This window comes from Panthera pardus, unplaced genomic scaffold, assembly GCF_024362965.1.
Source record: "Panthera pardus isolate Hobbes unplaced genomic scaffold, ASM2436296v1 HiC_scaffold_16, whole genome shotgun sequence".
NCBI classification, from domain to species: domain Eukaryota; kingdom Metazoa; phylum Chordata; class Mammalia; order Carnivora; family Felidae; genus Panthera; species Panthera pardus.
The window spans coordinates 18,063,325-18,082,622 of NW_026526721.1; the positions used below are offsets into that span (position 1 = coordinate 18,063,325).

The following is a 19,298-nucleotide window of genomic DNA, read 5'->3' on the forward strand; positions in this document are numbered from 1 at the left end:
TCTGCATAAAGAGATCAAGGAGGGTTTTATTGAGGGAACATTTAACATGCAGGGAACGAGGTGTACCAGGGTTAATTGGAAGACGGTGAGTACCCAGGGGGACTGAGCAAACTAAAATGAATCTGGAAATGGAATTTGGACATGTTTCTGAAAATGACTTGGAAGGCCAGAAATCCAGAGCACCTGACCACAGCAACCAATATGTTTTTAGATTTTTTCGTGTGCAGGTTGGCACATGGGACACAGAGTACCCATGAGTGAGTTGTGAGTTTGAGTTCAATGGGCCAGTAATAAAAGAGACAAATATCTGTGCTCTCACATTTACCATGTTGAACTGTAAAAAGACCGTTTTGTCATTTCTCTATCTGCATTATTCATTTAATAGATATTTATTGAAAAAGTGTGATGGGCAATGTTAGGTAGCAGGGGGAATTGGTGTGGCTTCATTTATGGCTGCCTTCTTACCTCAGCTCCACTAAGAATCTCTAAGCCACAGTTTCTTCTTCTGTAAAATGGGGATATGCTGCTTCCTTGCAGCTCTTATGCATGTCAAATGAGGTATTGTAAGTAAAAGCCTTATCAAGGCCTGACGTGTGGTTAGGGCTCATTTAATTCTCTCTACCCTGGCCTTTCCCAGGCTTTGCTCTCCCCCTCCCTCTGCGTCTCTTGTCTTCCCCCACTGCTAGAGCCACTTAAGCCTTCTTTATAGATTTCTCTGCTCCATAAATCTCAGAATTAAATCCAAACCTAAGCAAGAATAATTTAAGGAGTCCTTACACAATATTTGGGACTCAGCTCCAGTCATTGTCTTGGTAGTAGCCTAGCTCTGACCTTGAGTGTGTTTCTGTCTTTGGACTTTTGCCCAGTCACCTCTTTACAACTCCGGTCTTTCTAAGACCCGGCTGCTATTTTCTCCTGGCCAAACGCCACAGCCTCACTTTATCCCCTTTTTTATTGGCCCTGTTGCCCTGGACCCCGGTCTGGTGAATGGAATCTCACTACTTATTGAATGCTGCCGATGTTTAGGGCCTGTCTGTTCTTCGGTGTATTTGCCTGCTTCTGGGTTGGGTCCTGGGCTTGTGCCCTTCCAAGATTTTGTTTGTTTTTATGGAACTGAGCCACCCCTCCCCATAGCAGCTTTATTAGAGCACTGACTTGGGTCTTTTGCCATGCCACTGGAATTTCCTTGGACACTGCAACTAAGGAAATACGTGATTGCCCGTGTGCAGAGGCCTGGATGGATGCTGGCATTTGTCCCTCAGTCGACCGGGATCGTCACCAGGCCTGTCCATACCCACACCATTCGTAAAGGTACAAAGGGAACCTAAGGCAAGTCCTTACACTCAAGGATTGCAGGACAAAGTAGGAGAAATGACACAAGAGTATGACTAAGTAGAGTGCAGGGCAAGATACGGTAAGTGTGTCAGAGAAGATCAAGACACTGCGAATTCACAGAAGCGAGGAATCCTATCAGGTAGACGCATTTCTGAGCTGCCAGGTTCAAAGTGACATCTGAGCTGGGATTTCAGGTTGGATATCAACAGACAGATGAAGCTACACAGATGTCAACACACAGCTACAACATGGAAGCAACATAAAAAGCTACAGGGTACCGAGGAAAGAGTAAGTAGTGGGTGGGAAGGCTGGAGAGAATCTGGTCTGGGCCTAGCTTATGGAAAATCTTAAATGCCTAAGCTCGAGAAAAAGCACTTAAAGGGATGAGTATTAGAGATCAGGTGTAGTAGACAGCCACACAGGCTAGGTACCACTCAACCCCAGGAGGTCCCATTTGCATAGTGGGGGCTGGCAAACTTCTGTTTTATTTGGCCAGACAGTCAATATTTGAGGCTTTGCAGACCATGTGGTCTGTGTTGCAACTGCTCAAATCTGCCTTTGCAGCCAAAAGAAGGCACAGACAGCATACAAACAAATGAGTTTAGATGTGCTCCAATAAAACCTTGTTTATGGACACTGAAATTTGAGTTTCACAGCATATTATTATTTTGATTGGTTTCAACCATTTAAAAAAGTAAAAAAAAGGGGGGGAGCCTGGGTGGCTCCCTCAGTTGAGCATCCGACTTCAGCTTGGGTCATGATTTCATGGTTTGTGACTTCAAGCTCCGCATCAGGCTCTCTGCTGTCAGTACAGAGCCCACTTTGGATCCTCTGCCCCCCTCTCACTCTACCCCTTCCCTGCTCATGCCCTCTCTTTCAAAATTAATAAACAGTTTTTTAATATAAAAGATGTTTTAAGGGACGCCTGGGTGGCTCAGTCCGTTAAACGTCCGACTTCAACTCAAGTCACGATCTCGCAGTCTGTGAGTTCAAGCACCGCGTCAGGCTCTGGGCTGACGGCTCAGAGCCCGGAGCCTGCTTCCAATTCTGTGTCTCCCTCTCTCTCTGCCCCTCCCCCGTTCATGCTCTGTCTCTCTCTGTCTCAAAAATAAATAAACGTTAAGAAAACAGATGTTTTTAGCTAATAAGCATACAAAATAGGCAGCAGACCAGATTTGGCCCATAGGTTATTGTTTGCCGACCTCAATCTAGACTCCATGTGAATGATACTCCTGGAATTAAGATACAGGCCATGACTGAAAACCATTGATGGCATTTATTAAAGACAAGCACGATACTGTCAAATCTGAATAAGAAAGAGATTAGTAAGAAGAGACAGAGATAAGAGATCATAGTTCAAGCTGTGTGTATCTGTGTTTGTGTGTGCACGTGCGCTATTTTGGACACAGTTTTTAAGTGCCATGTAGAAAGTTCCTTCTGATTCGGACTGTTTATTTTTCTATACTCTCTATTCCAAAGTGTCCACACAATGTATGGTCATCAACTTGGAACTGTGACCAGCTCTGTGAATGTCTTTTATCCACGAGAGCAGCAGAAGTGTTTCAAGAGAAGAAAAACAATCATTCTCGAGGTTGTAATCTTCGTGGGAGGTGGGAAGCAACCCAAACCCTTGAGTCAAGGCAATAGTACATAGAAGTTGTTAGCAAAAGGAAACAAAGGAGCATTCGCTTGGCAATAGCCCGGACCTATTTTATCATAGCGTCACATAAAACATCCTATAAAATTCACTCCCTGTGCTTTCTGTTACGCTCCATTTTAAAAGCCAGCACTTGGCCATGTGTCAGAAATCTTGGTTCGGTGACCTTCTGCTTCAGAAGGCTTTATCTCATTGTTGATATGCTATCTGCATTCCAGCACGTGGCCATGGGTATCTATTTGCAGCTGGCTTTATTGGATCCATTTCTTTTGTTCGTCACCGTAGAGTTAGGTGGGCCAATGAGTAGGCAGAAAAATTCCATGACAAAGTTCAATTAGCAGATTTTTACGTGGATTTTTGTGGGTTGGTTACCACAGTACTGACTGGTTCCTGGACTCTAATATTTTAGGCTGTAACCGATCTGTGACCTTTCAATGACCATATAGGTGTTCCTAATGTTTCGTGTGTGTATAATACTATTACTAGCAGCAAGAAACGTTTTCTGAACTAGAATCATAGGGGGAGCTTCTGTGGAGGCCCATCTGTTTAATGTAGGAAATACTCGTCTATCAGACATAGATACATGCAGGCAGAATGAGCTTTCTCAGAAAATAAATGGCAGGCTGAGTTAAAAAGAAGCTCTCTATAGGGACAGTTTGTCACTTTAAAACAGGTGACTTGGACTCTTTCTGTCATGATGCTGTAGATTTCACTGAGTTTTCCAGAGAACCCAAAGCATATTTTAATAGAATTCACACGTTTGAGTATTTTGCATGACATCTATTTATAAGATTACGCCTGCTATTGATGACATTTTTTGCATACGGAAAAATGATCAATAATCATGATTATCATTATTACCATTAAAATTTCACCATCACGAGCAATCTTGAGGTGACTTACAAAATAACTACATGTACGTTCAGTAGCGTTTGATGTCTGACAACAAATATACTCATTAATTAGCCAAATCTGTAAAAATTGGTGTCTTTAAAAGACTGATATCGCCTCAAATACATGGTAATGAAATTTTTCAAATAGCTGACAGTTAGCCAGTATTATACCCTGTCCTAACTACACATCCATCCTTGGAACATAGGGTCGGCTTTGTGGCCTAGACGCTCTCTAGCAACAGAGCATCAGATACCACAAGAGCCGCCAAACTTGTGTTTTGGGTAATCTTTAACGTTTAACATATATCATAATTTCCTTTGCATTTTCTTCATACTCCGTACATAGAAAATACACCAGTGCCGATACGTAAACAGCTCCTTACTTTGCTGCTTAGGCATCTCAGCCGTTAAGCAAGCAAGACTGGACATGGTACCGTTGTTTACGGCTCTAACAATGTTGATGTAGAACAGCATAATTCGTTATATCTCATCCAGACAGGCTTTCCAGGTTTCATACTGCATTATTTATGTACTCGCATTTGAACAGTCGCCTAAATACGGTAATTCTGCTTGCAGACTTTTGTAGCGGAAACTAAAAAGTCTCGCTAATACAAGCAGGGTAGGTATTATTTTCCCCATTTGGTGGATTTGAAAACTGAGACCCAGAGGTAATGATTGATTTACTCAAGGCAACATGGGTAGTGACTGGTTCAACAAGATCTATGCTCAGCTCTGCTGGATCCTACTCCTGTGCTCTCTCCATCTTAAGGAAGCCATTCCAAAGCTGGCTGTTGTGCAAAACTTGAGAAGTGCTCACCAATGCCCAGGGTTCCTTTCCTTGAAGGGCCCTTAGAAGACTACACTTCCCAACCAGTCCTCTTATAGTTAAGTGGGACCATGGAACTAGCTGACCATTGGACCATGAGCAGAAGTGATGTATGTCACTTCTGGCCTGAGTTATGTAAAAGACTCTGTGGGACCTTTCAACACAATCTTCTTCCTTTTGGGGGCAAGCATGGAGGCCATATGTTGACCGATTGGGGCCATGAGCTACAATGAGCCTGGACTCCTGAGTCACTGCATGGAGGAGAGCCATCATGGTTAGTCACCTGACTTAAACAGACTTTGAGGAAGAAAGAAGCTATCTCAGTTAAGCCACTGAGTTTTGGGCTCGTGAGTCAAGGCAGCACAAGTTCAGCCTATTCTACTAAAACCCATCTAGATCCTCTCTACAGATGCTATCAACAGATGCTATCACCATTATCTCCCGCTATGATGTTGGGAGGGAGTACAAAAATTATACTTTGGCACTACTGAGAAAATAAAGCAGAAGGTAATATCAGGGTGCCTGGGTGGCTCAGTCGGTTAAGTGTCAGGTCATGATCTCACAGTTCGCGAGTTTGAGCCCTGGGTCGGGCTCTGTGCTGGCAGCATGGAACCTGGATTCTGTGTCTCCCTTTCTCTCTGCCCCTACCTCACTCACACTCTCTCTCTCTCTAAAAAATAAATAAACATTTTTTTTAAAAAAAGAAGGTAATAGGGATTGGTACAAAAATTAGCTGCCACAATTTAAAATCAGTGGTCAAGGAAGGACTCACTTAAAAGATAACATTTGACCAATAAGTCAAAACCATGCAGATAAATCTGCAGGAAACACATTCTCAGCAAAAGGGAATGGTCACGTTTCTGACATTTGAGGAATAGCAAAGAGGCCAGTGTAGCTGGAATACAGTGACTGGGGGAAGACAGTAATGAGAAATGGAGTCAGAGAGTTAAGGAGAAAGAGGCACATCATGGACAGCTTTGTGGGCTGTCATAAGGACTTTGGCTCTTACTCTGAGGGAAAGCAGAAACCACCGGGAAGTGTAGTGACATAGTTTAATTTATATTTTTAAAAGATTGTTTGCTAAAAGCCTATTTATGACGTTAAACAGTTATTTACATTGGATGATGTTGTTGCAATACAACCCTGATTTCAGGATGTGGGGTTTGGATACATGACTAATTCACACCAAACCGACGCTGGTGGTGTTAACTCACACTGCAAATTATATGGATGACAATCAGACCTCTATCAAGGTTCCCAGTGACACCCTAGACTACAGTGCCCTTATTTGAAACACTTGCCATAAAGCTATCAAAGAAATCCTTGCAAGAGTCCTTATTCTCCTGAACCTCCACTGTAAATCATCAAAAATACTTGCATATAATTTCAAACCAGCACTTTGAAGCACTGAAACCAGCGCTTGAAGTGTCCTAGGCAATGACAGAATGAAGACATTAATCTTCCAAACTCTTTGCTTTGTCATTTCCATCTGGATATTCAAAAGACACTTTTCGGCTCAGTGTCTCCCAAAATAGAACCATTCTCCACTCGCACCAGTCTACTACTCCAGAACGTAGGCCCACTGGATTCCTGGTCTTTGTTCAGAAAACCCTTATTACTCTGGTAGCTCAAGTCAGAAACCCCAGAGATTGCTAACCATTTCTAGAAAGTTCTTTGTCCTACACAATTCAACCCTTTCCCCTCACTTTCTCCAGTGCGACCTCGAAGCCAGTCCGTGTTCCCTCTCATGCAAATTGCTGGAACAGTCCATAATGGATCTCCTAGGTCCCATTCTTTGCACACAGCTACACGAAGTATCTTTCTAAAACACGAATCTGATTGTGTCACTCCCCTCTTTGCAAGGATGAGCTAAACTCCTTGGACTTAAAGATCCCGTACCATCAAGTTCCTGCGTGCATTTTTAGCCACATCTCTTGTCACTTCTAGATTGCAATTTTTACAGCAGCTACACAAGACTGCTTGTTGTTTTCCAGAATCCTAAGCCACTTCACACATCTGTGACTTGGCACGTGCCCTCTGCTGGAATATCGTTTCACCTTGTCTGGCAAATTCCTACCGCTTTCAGCCTCTGCTTATAGGTCACACCATCTGTGAAGCCTTCCCCGACCCCGCCTCCAGGGCCCCTCAGATGTAACTGTATTTCGGTGGTGCCTTAGAACTCATATCTGTTGCCCACACCACACAATACTTTATATGCCAAGCCCCTGAGACAGAGGGAAAGGATATATATAGGAGGTGATTAGTCCACGTTGAATGAATTAATAACTCTAAATACCATTCTGACTGTATTGCCTGGTGTTAATATAATTAAGGGGATGTCACATCTGTATGTTGACCCGCATCCTGTGCTGCTCGGTGGGTAGAAAAATGGCATTGTGTTATCACATCCTTCTTGAGGGAAAATGTAGTAATTTCTTTAAGTAGTTTGTTGGGTAAGTTGATTAAAAAAAACACTAATTTTGAATTTGTTTTTGCTCGGGTTTCTGGGTTGTTTGTTTGTTTGTTTGTTTGTTTTGGCTTTTTATTGCTTCAGATTGACTTACTTCTGTAATTCTTTGGCTTGTTATTAAATGATTACCGATGTTATTAAATGATTACCATTCTTCTTAGGGCTGACCTCATTTTCTTGTCCAGCGGACGCTTTGACTATGAAGGGGAAACCTGTTGAGAAAAATCAGCCTCTAGCTTCTTGGTTCCTACGGGGATCTGAATTCTAAAACTGTGTAAAAATAGACTTGAGTTAAGAGAGCAGCTACTCTAAAAGTAATAATCAAACAGTGGGAAAAAAGTAAAGATGCTTGAGTTTTTAAGGACTACATTTTAATGATACCACATTGTTTAGTATTTATATATATATATATATTTTTTTCTTATTACAGGATAGCGCATGTTCTGTTGGGACATTGCTGTTTTTGCCTCATTAACTTGAAAGCCCTCTCTAGTCAGCATAAGGCATGTTTGGATGATGACTGCAATAATCTGCTGTTAGAACTGGCAGCTGAGTCATCTGTTTTTACAGGATGGTAGTGTAAAGAACTGAGTCATACATCTCGTGTCAAAATTGAGTGTGAATTTTAAAGTCAAACGTAAAATGAACCCTTGAGCGCACTCAAGTGAAAATCACGGCAACCCGAGGGCTGAGGGTTTTTGTAGCTACTATTTGATTTTTGACCCAGTTGTATTATTATAGTCCTTGTATTTTCATGCAGCAAGTGGAAAAATCCAAGCTCAGAACTCATTAGCACTGTTATGAAGAGGATGATATTAGAAATGATTTGAGTTTTTCTGCGATTGTCTGTAAACTGTGATCCTTTGCTCATTATGGGCTTATTTTCTTGTACAGTCATCAGTGGTCTAGTGCTTAAATGAGGGGTTAGTGTCATTTTGGCAAGTGGGCACCCACCTAGATCGGGTAGGGAGCCTACATAGGTCAGTGCACCTTTTGGGCCTGTTTCTTTTCCCTAAAATGGAAGGATTCCCAGGCTGGGCACCTGGGTCAGGTATCCAAGGTAAGATTCGGAGCATAGAACACACTGATGATAGAAACGTGTGGAGAGCTGCTTCAGACCAAGAACACCAAGCTCATTCTGCTGTTGCACCATGATTTAACTCTAACTAGGACCAGAAAATCTTCTTTGGGGAATTTGAGTTTGAAAATGTAGCTGCCTGGGGGCATCTGAGTGGTTCAGTCAGTTAAGCAACCGACGGTTGGTTTCCGCTCAGGTCATGATCTCATGGTTTGTGGGTTCAAGCCCCATGTCGGGCTCTGTGCTGACAGCACAAAACCTGCTTGGGATTCTCCCTCTCCCTCTCTCTCTGCCCCTCCCCCACATGCTTTCTCTCTCTCTCTCTCTCTCTCTCTCTCTGTCTCTCTCTCTCTCTCTCCCCCTCCCTTCTCTCTCTCTCTCTCTCTCTGGCTGTCTCTCAATAAATAAATAAACTTTAAAAAGAAAAATGTAGCTACCTGTACAGTTCACCTTCAGGTCTTTTTAAAGCTTATTTTCTCTGTCACCTTCTTAGCATTGGCCCAGGATGCTTTGGAAAATACAGTGCAATGATGGTTGTAGAATTTGTGAATCAAAAAATGCAATGAAACATCATTAATGTATAGTGGAGGGAAAGTCCCCTAAATATCAGATGAATGTCACACAGTTCATCAGCTGTTCCTGTCTAGAGAATACTTAACATAGTACAGATTAATTAGATTAAGGGCATGTTGATGACAAGGTGACCGTTGGCTAGAGGCAAGGGGACACTGAAGGTGGGTGAAGTAAAGGCAGTGGATTAGGAGTCAAGTCTAGTTGGGGTACAGAATGAAGGCTTTGAATTTCTCACAAGCCCCTTTTCTTTTTTTTTTTTTTTTTTTTTAAATTTTTTTTTTTTCAACGTTTTTTATTTATTTTTGGGACAGAGAGAGGCAGAGCATGAACGGGGGAGGGGCAGAGAGAGAGGGAGACACAGAATCGGAAACAGGCTCCAGGCTCCGAGCCGTCAGCCCAGAGCCCGACGCGGGGCTCGAACTCACGGACCGCGAGATCGTGACCTGGCTGAAGTCGGACGCTCAACCGACTGCGCCACCCAGGCGCCCCCACAAGCCCCTTTTCTAGATTGGGAAGGGGATCCGAAGCCTCATATCAACAGAGTGATTGCCTTTGGGGCCTGGATGGTGTTTTGACTGTTAGTGAGCACAAGGGGGCTTATTGAGATGGTGGATAAGATCTGGTGGATAAGATCTACATGTTGATGAGTAGGGGTTTACATGACATATGCATAAAATCATTCATCAAGCAGTATGTTTAATATTTATGTACTTATGTACTTTATGTACTTATACCTACACACACACACACACACACACACACACACACAAAACAAACAAAACAGATGGGATAGAACTGTGCAGGACCTTGATTTTATACTTCTCCCAAGAATAAATAGTTCCTAATGCAGCATTACCGCCATTTCTTCTCTCACATCTCCAAAAAGCATTAAAAACACTTTTTTTTTTCTAATCTTAACCTAGTTTCTTCAGAATGTACTCTTTGGTACTATGTAGACAATAGCTTCCTTTTATTTTCTTAAACAGCAGCTCACAATTAGCTATGTGACTCTGTCATTGCCCTCAAACTCAGTCTCAGAACTTTATGATCCTATTGGCTTAATATAACTTAATAGGAATGATAATGATAATAGCTCCTGTTTATTAAGTGCTTATAAAGTTCCAGGGACCTGCTTACATACCTACTTATTTGATTTTCATAACAACCTTAGGAGTTCCATACAATAAATACGTGCATTTTTCTTGCAGAAGAAAAATGAAGTTTAGGGAGGTTGAACAGCCAATACATGGTCACATTGTGAAATATGGCAGAAATTTAGTTTTGTCTGTTATTAAAGCACAATCTTAAGCTTTCTGGAATGTACCACCTCCCAGCAGCCTCCAAATGCTCATGGAGAGGCACATCTTAATTGCAATTCAGGCTTGTATGGCCTTTTACTTGCTTGGAGATAAAGAATTTTGGAGGAAATGTTAATTCTAAATAACGTACCATACCTTGGCAACCATGAGGCACTGTATGAAAAACGAAGTGTAATTAAGAGCATCAAAGCCATAAATGTTTAGCAAAGAAGGGCCATTGTTTTCTTTCTAATTTCATCTCTGAGCTGTGTTTTAATTCACATTAAATTTCTACTTTACAAAAGTTTTTTTTTTCCTTTGAGCATGAACATTTAAAAAATAGTTTATCTGCCAGAAATGCAAAATATTACTCAAATACATCCTAGCTTCTTAAACAGGGCATACCTTCCACCAAATATTAATCTCTTCTTGATCCTTGGACACCACTAAGATGTGCTGCACTCTTCGATCCTAATCAGAATGCCCCAAGGTGATATGAGGCTCTTCTGGGTTTTCTTTATGGGATTTATCCGTATTATTTTATTATATTCCAAAATTATAATTATGTCGTCATTCTTTTTTTTTTATGTCATCATTCTTAACACCTGTCACCTCATGTAGTTACCAAAAGGTTTTTTTCCCTTGTAATGAGAACTTGTAAGATCTACTGTGTTAGCAGCTTTCAAATACACCATACAGCATTAATTATAGTTATTTCATTTCCTTTGTGTATGTACTCAGAAGTGGAATTGTTGGATATGAAAGTTCCACTGCTAATTGTTTGACGATCCTCCATACTGTTTTCCATAGTGGCTGCACCAATTTACATTTCCACCAGCAGTGCACCCAGAGAAGTTTCCCTTTCTCCACATCCTCGCCAGCATTGATCTCTGGTCATGTTGATGATGACCATTCTAACAGGCATAAGGTGATATCTCAGAGTGGTTTTGATTTGCATTTGCCTGATCAGTCACGTTGAGCACCTTTTCATGTACCTGTTGGCCATCTGAATAACCTCTTTGGGAAAGTGCCTATTCAGGTCCTTTGCCCATTTTTAATCGGATTATTTTCTTTTTCGTTATTAAGTTGTATGAAGTCTTCATATATTTTGGATATTAACCTGTTATCAGATGTATGATTTGCAGATATTTCCTCCCATTCTGTAGGCTGCCTTTTCATTTTGTTGATTTTGCAATATGGAGTTCTTATAGCTGTGTTTTATCTCCTTCACTCACTTTTTTTCACAGTTGGCCTTATGCAATTTTATTGAATTTTCTGCTTCACAACTCCTTTCGGCTAACGAGAATGTTAATAGAAAAATAACAGAGCTAAAAATACAGAGAGTAGAGCCTTTAAGAATAGTTTGAAAAAAAATAGTTTGAAAAACTGGGGGGAGTGGAAACGTTCTTCTATTTAAAAAAAAAGTTGGGGCACCTGGGTGGCTCAGTCGGTTGAGCGACCGACTTCGGTTCAGGTCATGATCTCACAGTTTGTGAGTTTGAGCCCCGCGTCGGGCTCTGTGCTGCCAGCTCAGAGCCTGGAGCCTGCTTCAGATTCTGTGTCTCCCTCTCTCTCTGACCCTCCCCACTCGTGCTCTGTGTCTCTCTGCCTCAGAAATAAATAAACATTAAAAAAAAATTTTAAAAAGTGCACATTTAGGTTTTTTGTCCCACCTCCTTTTTGTATGGATTCGTAGAATTTAGATTTTTCTAAAGGTACTTTTTCTTCTTTGTATCCTATGCTTTAGTTGTTACGGTTACCTGAAATACGTAATATCCAGACAAGTGCTTTATGGTGATTTTAAAAAAATGCTACTTTCTCAGGAGCAAGCTGATGGTTTCTGTCAGCTCCTTATTAGATGCCTTAAATCTCCAAGAGGCCACAGCAATGGATGTTCAAGAGTGGTCTCCAGGCAACGGGATCCCTGGCAGTTACTGCAGAGAGAGGACACAAAAGTGAACAGAAATGAGATGAGACGGTTAGTTTGAAGAAAGGAAGAATTCAGCAGAAATGTAGATGTAGTTGAGATATATATAGATATATATCAGAACTTTCTAGTATCTTGGAGATAGGTGTTGAGAGAAAAATTTTAATCTAGGATTTATTTCTTAAGTTAGATGACATTTTTAATCATTTATTCAGGACTTGTTTAATAGCATTTACATTTTTATCAGTAAAATGTAATGCAGAATACTCTGAAAATATCATTTTGATTCAATTTGATCCAATGCTCAAGTGACTTTTATCCTTTTTAAAGACTAAAATAAGCAGTTTAGGAAGGCGGGACTTACATGTTTCAAAGTGTGTCCCACGGCGAAAGAACAGACTCTAAATTATGTCACTAGTATCCAAAATAAATGAAGTCCCGGAATATTCTCTCCATTATAATAGTATCTCCAAGTGCTTTTAATGGTGATAAAATTACCCTACTGAAATTAGGATCCACCTACTTTTATTTTCATTATTCACTTACCTCCAGAATTGAGTATAAAACAGACACCTCTAACTACAGCACATACACTGAGACCATATTTGGGGAAAAAAACAAACATTTGGGGGAAAAAACTAACATATGTGAATAAAGAAGAAAAAGAAAAAAATTTAGCACAAAAAATATTTATCTATAAGAGCACAGCACCATCTGTTCCACATGGTATTAAAGATCAGAGAATTTATTTCACCTTATTTTATTTTTTCAGGAGTAGAATTTAGTGATTCATCACTTATGTGTAACACCCAGAGCTCATCCCAACAAATGCCCTCCTTAATACCCATCACCCATTTGGCCCGTCCCACTACCTAACACCCCTCCAGCACCCCTCAGTTTGTTTTCTGTATTTAAGAGTCTCTTACGGTTTGCCCCTTCTCTGTTTTTATCTTATTTTTGCTTCCCTTTCCCATGTTAATCTGTTTTGTTTCTTAAATTCCACATATAAGTGAAATCATATAATATCTTTCTCTGACTAACTTATTTCCCTTAGCATAAACACTCTAGTTCCATCCACAGTGTTGCAAATGGCAATGGCAAGATTTCATTCTTTTTGATCACCAAGTAATATTCCAGTGTGTGTGTGTGTGTGTTTGTGTGTGTGTGTGTGTGTGTGTGTGTGTGTGTATGCCACATATTTTTATCCATTTGTCAGTCGATGTAAATTTGGGCTCTTTCCATAATTTGGATATTGTTGATAGTGCTGCTACAAATATTGGGGTACATATGCCCCTTTGAATAAGCATTTAAAAAAAATTTTTAGGGGCGCCTGGGTGGCTCAGTCGGTTAAGCGGTTGACTTCGGCTCAGGTCATGATCTCGCGGTCTGTGAGTTTGAGCCCCGCGTCAGGCTCCGTGCTGACAGCTCGGAGCACTCTGTCTCTCTCAAAAGTAAATACACATAATGTTTATTTACTTTTGACAGAGAGAGAGAGAGAGAGAGCGCGCGCGCACGCGCGCGCATGAGTGGGGGAGGGGCAGAGAGAGAGGGAGACACAGAATCTGAAGCAGGCTCCAGGCTCCGAGCTGTCAACACGGAGCCCAACGCCAGGCTCGAACTCACAAACCTTGAGATCATGACCTGAGCTGAAGTTGATGCCCAACCAACTGAGCCACCCAGACGCCCCTTGAATCAGCATTTTTGTGCCCTGTGGATAAATACCTAGTAATGCAATTGCTCGGTTATAGGGTAGCTCTATTTTTAATTTTTTGAGGATTTAAACTAAACGTCTTAACATTAAAATTAGCTACAGCCCACTGGTGCATTACAACATAAAGACAAACAATATGGGAGAGAAAATAAATTTGTCATTAAATCTATTATGAATGGACCTAGACAGCACTTTAAAGTATACAAGGAATTGGAGCCCTCTCAAAGAAAAGACAGACACTGCCATATCTAATGCTTCTGTGTGCAAAGACCAAGAGAAATTGTAAAGGCCAAAATAATTTAATATTTCCAGTTTGCTTGAGGGCTTTACTGGAATAATTAGTGTGCAGGAAAGAAACAGTGACTTTAACTTTCTTTTAAAATGCTCAGATTCATAAATAACATATTCGTCTCTTATTGCTCTATAAATGTAACTTACTACTGTCAAACATGCTGTGCCTTTTCATCTGCTCCCCGACTATCCTCCAAAGCAAGCAATATTCATATCTCCATTTCATCTCTTTTTGCAAGACCAACAACAATAAAAGCAGTTATCAAATTTATACACAGCAGATGAATTCTGCCCATGCCGCATTTTGAACTGGGGAGGAAAGTATCTTTGATCTCTTTGCCTTGGTTTTATTTCTGAACATCTCTGTCTTTAGTCCCTTGCCTTCCTGTACAGACTATTCTAAAATTTCAAGGCATACATTACATCGTGGGTGTTTAAACCAGTGCTTTATTTTAAAAAGTTAGCTAGATTTTTTAAGATGCAACGAATATCTCTCTATTCATATGTTTACGGTCATGGGTGGTCAGGTTTTGTTTTTGCTTTATTTTGTTTTGCTTTATTTTTCTACTTGGATAATATGTATATTCCTTTCTACCCTAACTCATTGAGGTATTACGGCAAGCAAGCCACGATCCTTTTGCTGCATGAATTTCCCATGTTTATTAAAATATCCTTATCCATTGATACTTTTTTTTAAATTTTTTTAACGTTTATTTATTTTTGAGACAGGGAGAGACAGAGCATGAACGGGGGAGGGTCAGAGAGAGAGGGAGACACAGAATCCGAAACAGGCTCCAGACTCTGAGCTGTCAGCACAGAGCCCGACGCGGGGCTCGAACTCACGGACCGCGAGATCATGACCTGAGACGACTGATACTTTTAAATGATACTTAACAACTCCCTTAGGATGTGCTCTTCATCTTCAGTGCATTTTGCAGACCATTATTAATTCTCACGACACTTCAGGGAGGTAGATAAGTGGGCATTACTGGCCAGAACTGTATTTGGTCTAACTGTGGGAATCCATGCATCAGGAAAACAAAATGAAATTGAGACCCATTACCACCACTGTACAGATGAAGGAAAGGAGACCAAAAGATTAAGTGGTGAACCAAGGAGGAAAAGGGAGCCTGTGTGAATGGAATGGAAAAGCTTTTTCAGTTCTGCTGCTCAACCCTACGTCTTTTGTATCTACCTGGTTGCACACCTTTCCCTTGGCTAGGGAAAACAAATGGAACCTGTGTGTGATGCATCCTGTACCAAAATTTCTCTTAAGAATGATAAGATGTAGCAAAGTTAAAGAAAAACATTGCTTAATAATCACACCATGATGTAAGTATCCTAAATTTAGCACTAGAACTGGGGAAGCATCTGTTCAGAGTGGACCTTTACCACCTTAGTGATTGTATTCTGAGGAAATACATTGATTACTGGGATGTCTTAGAGGAAATGTCTGTCTTTTTCTTTAAATGTCTAAACAGTATATTGAACAAGCAGGACGTTTGATAAGCAAAATTCAACTCTAACCCACTACCTTTTCACAGGAAGCTTTTCCCCTGCTGTGGCTGAGAATTTGGTGGATCTGTGACTTTCCTGCTCACTCTTAGTCCTTAAATCTTCTAAGTTCAAAACACTCCTGTTTGGAAATTAAAAAATTTTTTTTCTAATCTTTATTTTTGAGAGAGAGACAGAGTGTGAGCAGGAGAAGAGCAGAGAGAGAGGGAGACACAGAATCCGAAGCAGGCTCCAGGCTCCGAGCTGTCGGTACAGAGCCCGACGCAGGGCGGCTCGAACTCACAAACCGTGAGATCATGACCTGAGCCGAAGTCAGACACTCAACCCACTGAGCCACCCAGCGCCCCTCCTGTTTGGAAATTTTAAATGCCTAATTTAAGATGCAAACATTTCAAACTTCGGCCCAGGCTTCTCCCCATCTTCTCACTGTGGACAATATTTGGTGGGTCACCTGTGTTTGGAAGGAGAAATGTGGCCAAGTGCTCTTTTCCCACCCGTTTCCCACCCAGCAGCTCCCCCCCCCACCCCCCACCCCCCAGTGCATACCCAACCAACTGGTGTGAAAGCTGCAGGACAGAAGAGTGAAAAGAAGGGCACAGGAAAGTTCCAGCTCAGTTCCTAATACTTAGCCGGCTTCTTACCCTGTGCTGGGCCCCTCAGACAGCAGTCTTCAGGAGTTGGAGCTTCTCGGGGCACCTGGGTGGCTTAGTCGGCTAATCATCCGATTTGGGCTCAGATCATGATCTCACGGTTCATGAGTTCAAGCCTCATCAGGTTCTGTGCAGACAGCTCGGAGCCTGGAGCCTGCTTCGGATTCTGTGTCTCCCTCTCTCTCTGCCCCTCCCCCACTCGTTCTCTCATTCTCTCTCTCTCTCTCTCTATCTCTCTCTCTCAAAAATAGATAAACGTTATTTTTTTAAGGAGCTAGAGCTTCTCCTCGGCCGTCCTAACCTCAATGTAATGATATTAGGTGGCGGGGCCTTTGGGAGGTGATTGGGTTTAGATGAGCTCATGAGGGTGAAGCCCCCATGGTGAGATTAGTGCCCTTCTAAGACGAGGAAGGGACACTAGAGCTTTCTCTTCCTGCCGTGGGAAGATTCATTGGGAAGGAAGACAGGAACAAGATAGGAGGGGGGCCCTCGCCCAAAACCAAACCTGCCAACACCTGGATATTCAACGTCCTAGAGTCCAGAAAGGTCTGTCGAGAAAATAAATGCCTGTGGTTTAAGTCGCATAGTCTGTGGTATGTTTATCGAAGCCTGAGTTGACTAAGACACTGCTCTGTACTTGCTGGGGTGCAAATTCCCCACACCCAGCCCTTTCCCCCTCCCTCTCTGCACTGCCACAGACCCCCTTTCTGCCAAAAAGTATTGCATTTTGTTCCTTTTTCCTCTCTTTCCAGTTTCTCTTCCCATTCCTCAAGACCATGATTCTTCTTCAGCCAGTCTGATCCACTCACTGATATTTTGGCATCCCATGTGCATTCAGACCCAGGATCTTTTCACTAATATAGCCTCTTGCTTGGCTGTCCAACCTCATTTCTGGCCTCTTACTCACAAATGCCCTTGGATTCTGCTCTATGGGCTTTTTTCAGTGTCCCAAATGCACTGTATTTCCGCCTCATGTGTCTTTTTCTTGCCTTGTTGTATTAGTTACTTGTGGATGCTATAACAAATTACCAAAAACTGTTGCTTAACAGAGAACAACAGAAATTTGTTGTCATATTTCTGGGGGCAGAAATCCAAAATCAAGGTGTATGAAGGACCGTGCTTCCTCTGATGGCTATAAAGGAGAATTCTTCCTTGCCTCTTCCAGTTTCTCATGGCTGTCCACATTCCTTGGGCTCATGTTCAAACTCCTGCCTCCATGGTCACATTGCCTTCTCTTCTTCGGTCTGCCGAATCTCCCCTATGTGTCTCTTATAAGGATACTTGTCATTGGATTCGGAATCCATTTAGGTAATCCAGGGTCATCTCGTGATCTCAAAATCCTTAATTTAATTACATCTGCAAAAACTCTTTCCAAATAAGGTAACGTTCACAGGCTCTGGGAATTGGGACATGGACATAATCTTTTGGGGACCACCATTCCAACCACTATACTTGCCCATTACTTCCCTCGTCTCTTTTGCAACCTTCCGAGTAGCATCTCTGTCTCCATTTTTGCCTCTGCTCCATATTCTCTGACATCTTCCTGAAACACAACCCTATTCCTGCTACCAACCCTTCTGCTTTATAGTTTCCCCTTTACCATGGCTTTCAAAGCCCTTCATGATCTCATCCCAGTTTAGCTCACCAAACTCACGTGCAACCACTAGTCAGATATCTTCCTGCCATCAAAACTGTATACAGTGCTTGCTGTACTGAGCTTTTCTGTTTTGAAATATGCCCTGTTCTCTCTCTTGCTTTTCCACAGGTTGTTTCTTCTTCCTGAGTACTTTCTTTTCATCCTGGGCTAACTCACCTTTCAAACCTCATTTTAATTACTACTTCCTTGATATTTCTTACTGTCTTTTTGTTTAGTTGTCTTTCTTTCCTGGTAGAGAGGCCACTCAGACACCTTCTATGTCACTGTTGTGTCCACAGCTTCTAGACGTATACCTGGATAGGTACTTCATCCATAGATGATGAATACATGAAGAGATATATCCATCACACTTTTTCAAGAACTTATCAAATGTAAAAGATGGAAATCTCGTAAAGCTGATGACAAATTTAGCTGCTCAAATTTCAAACCAAATGAAAATATGACACAGGTGAAATAAAGGAAGTAAACGTGAGATTCAATTCAGACTTTCTAATTCAATGGAGAGCATAAAATTAATATTTACACCTGGGTCTCCCTAAAAAAACCATGTTTTGCTTGGCATTCAGTGTAGAAAAGAATATGTATTTCTTATGTTTTAAAACACAACATTCAGGCACCTTGATCTTCAATTGATTGATCCCCCAAAAAGCAATTATTAGTTTCACACTGTCATAATGTTGTTGTCAGGGACAGTATGTATGACTCCTTCTCAGGTGGGTCATGTGACATGAGCCACACTTCACTGAGTCCATGGCATTTTAATAACTTGAACTTAAAATAGTAAAAGACCAAATTATATTTGTTAGCCTCATGTGGTGCAAGAACTTCCCTTAGGGAATGATATGAGAAGCAAACTATCCTCTAGTAGCAAAAGGGAATAAAAGAGGTCAAGATTTATGGAATGGAGCTGAAAGGCTTAATGGCTACTTTTCTTTGTAGGCATGCTTCTCACAGCACTCCTGCTAGCTGATTTGCTTTTAAAAAATGACCTTGTCTGTCTTATAGATTAAAATCCAAATTCTTGTTAATGGTTTATTTTATGTTCTGTGACTTGAGTGATAGAAGATTGATAAAACAGTCTTTGAAATCACAAAATGGTGAATTGATGGGCATGATCCCAAACTGTTTGCATGAAATCAGTTATTGGTGTTGTTCCCTAAAACTTTTTATGATTTGTATTTCCTAATGAGGGTACATTGGTGAGAAAGGATCATTTTTAAATTAAATCTGAGCAGATGTGTGAATATTTTAAGGACCATTCAAAATTATTAAGACTGCTGACTTTGACTTTAAGTTAAGAAGAAAAAATAGAAAGCTTTGGTGCCGATGCAACTTAGTTACATAAGCTGGGTATTCTTTAGGAACCTCTGTACATCATCAAAAGCAAATAATTAATATGTCACTGTCCAATCAATAC

The 19,298-nt window shown here is 41.2% G+C and overlaps 1 protein-coding gene across 1 annotated transcript in view; it reads left to right on the plus strand.

Annotated features, from left to right (window-relative positions):
* CYYR1 (cysteine and tyrosine rich 1) overlaps positions 1 to 19,298 on the plus strand; it is a 110,558-nt gene that overhangs the window by 49,656 nt on the left and 41,604 nt on the right. The gene's annotated exons all lie outside the window — the stretch shown is intronic.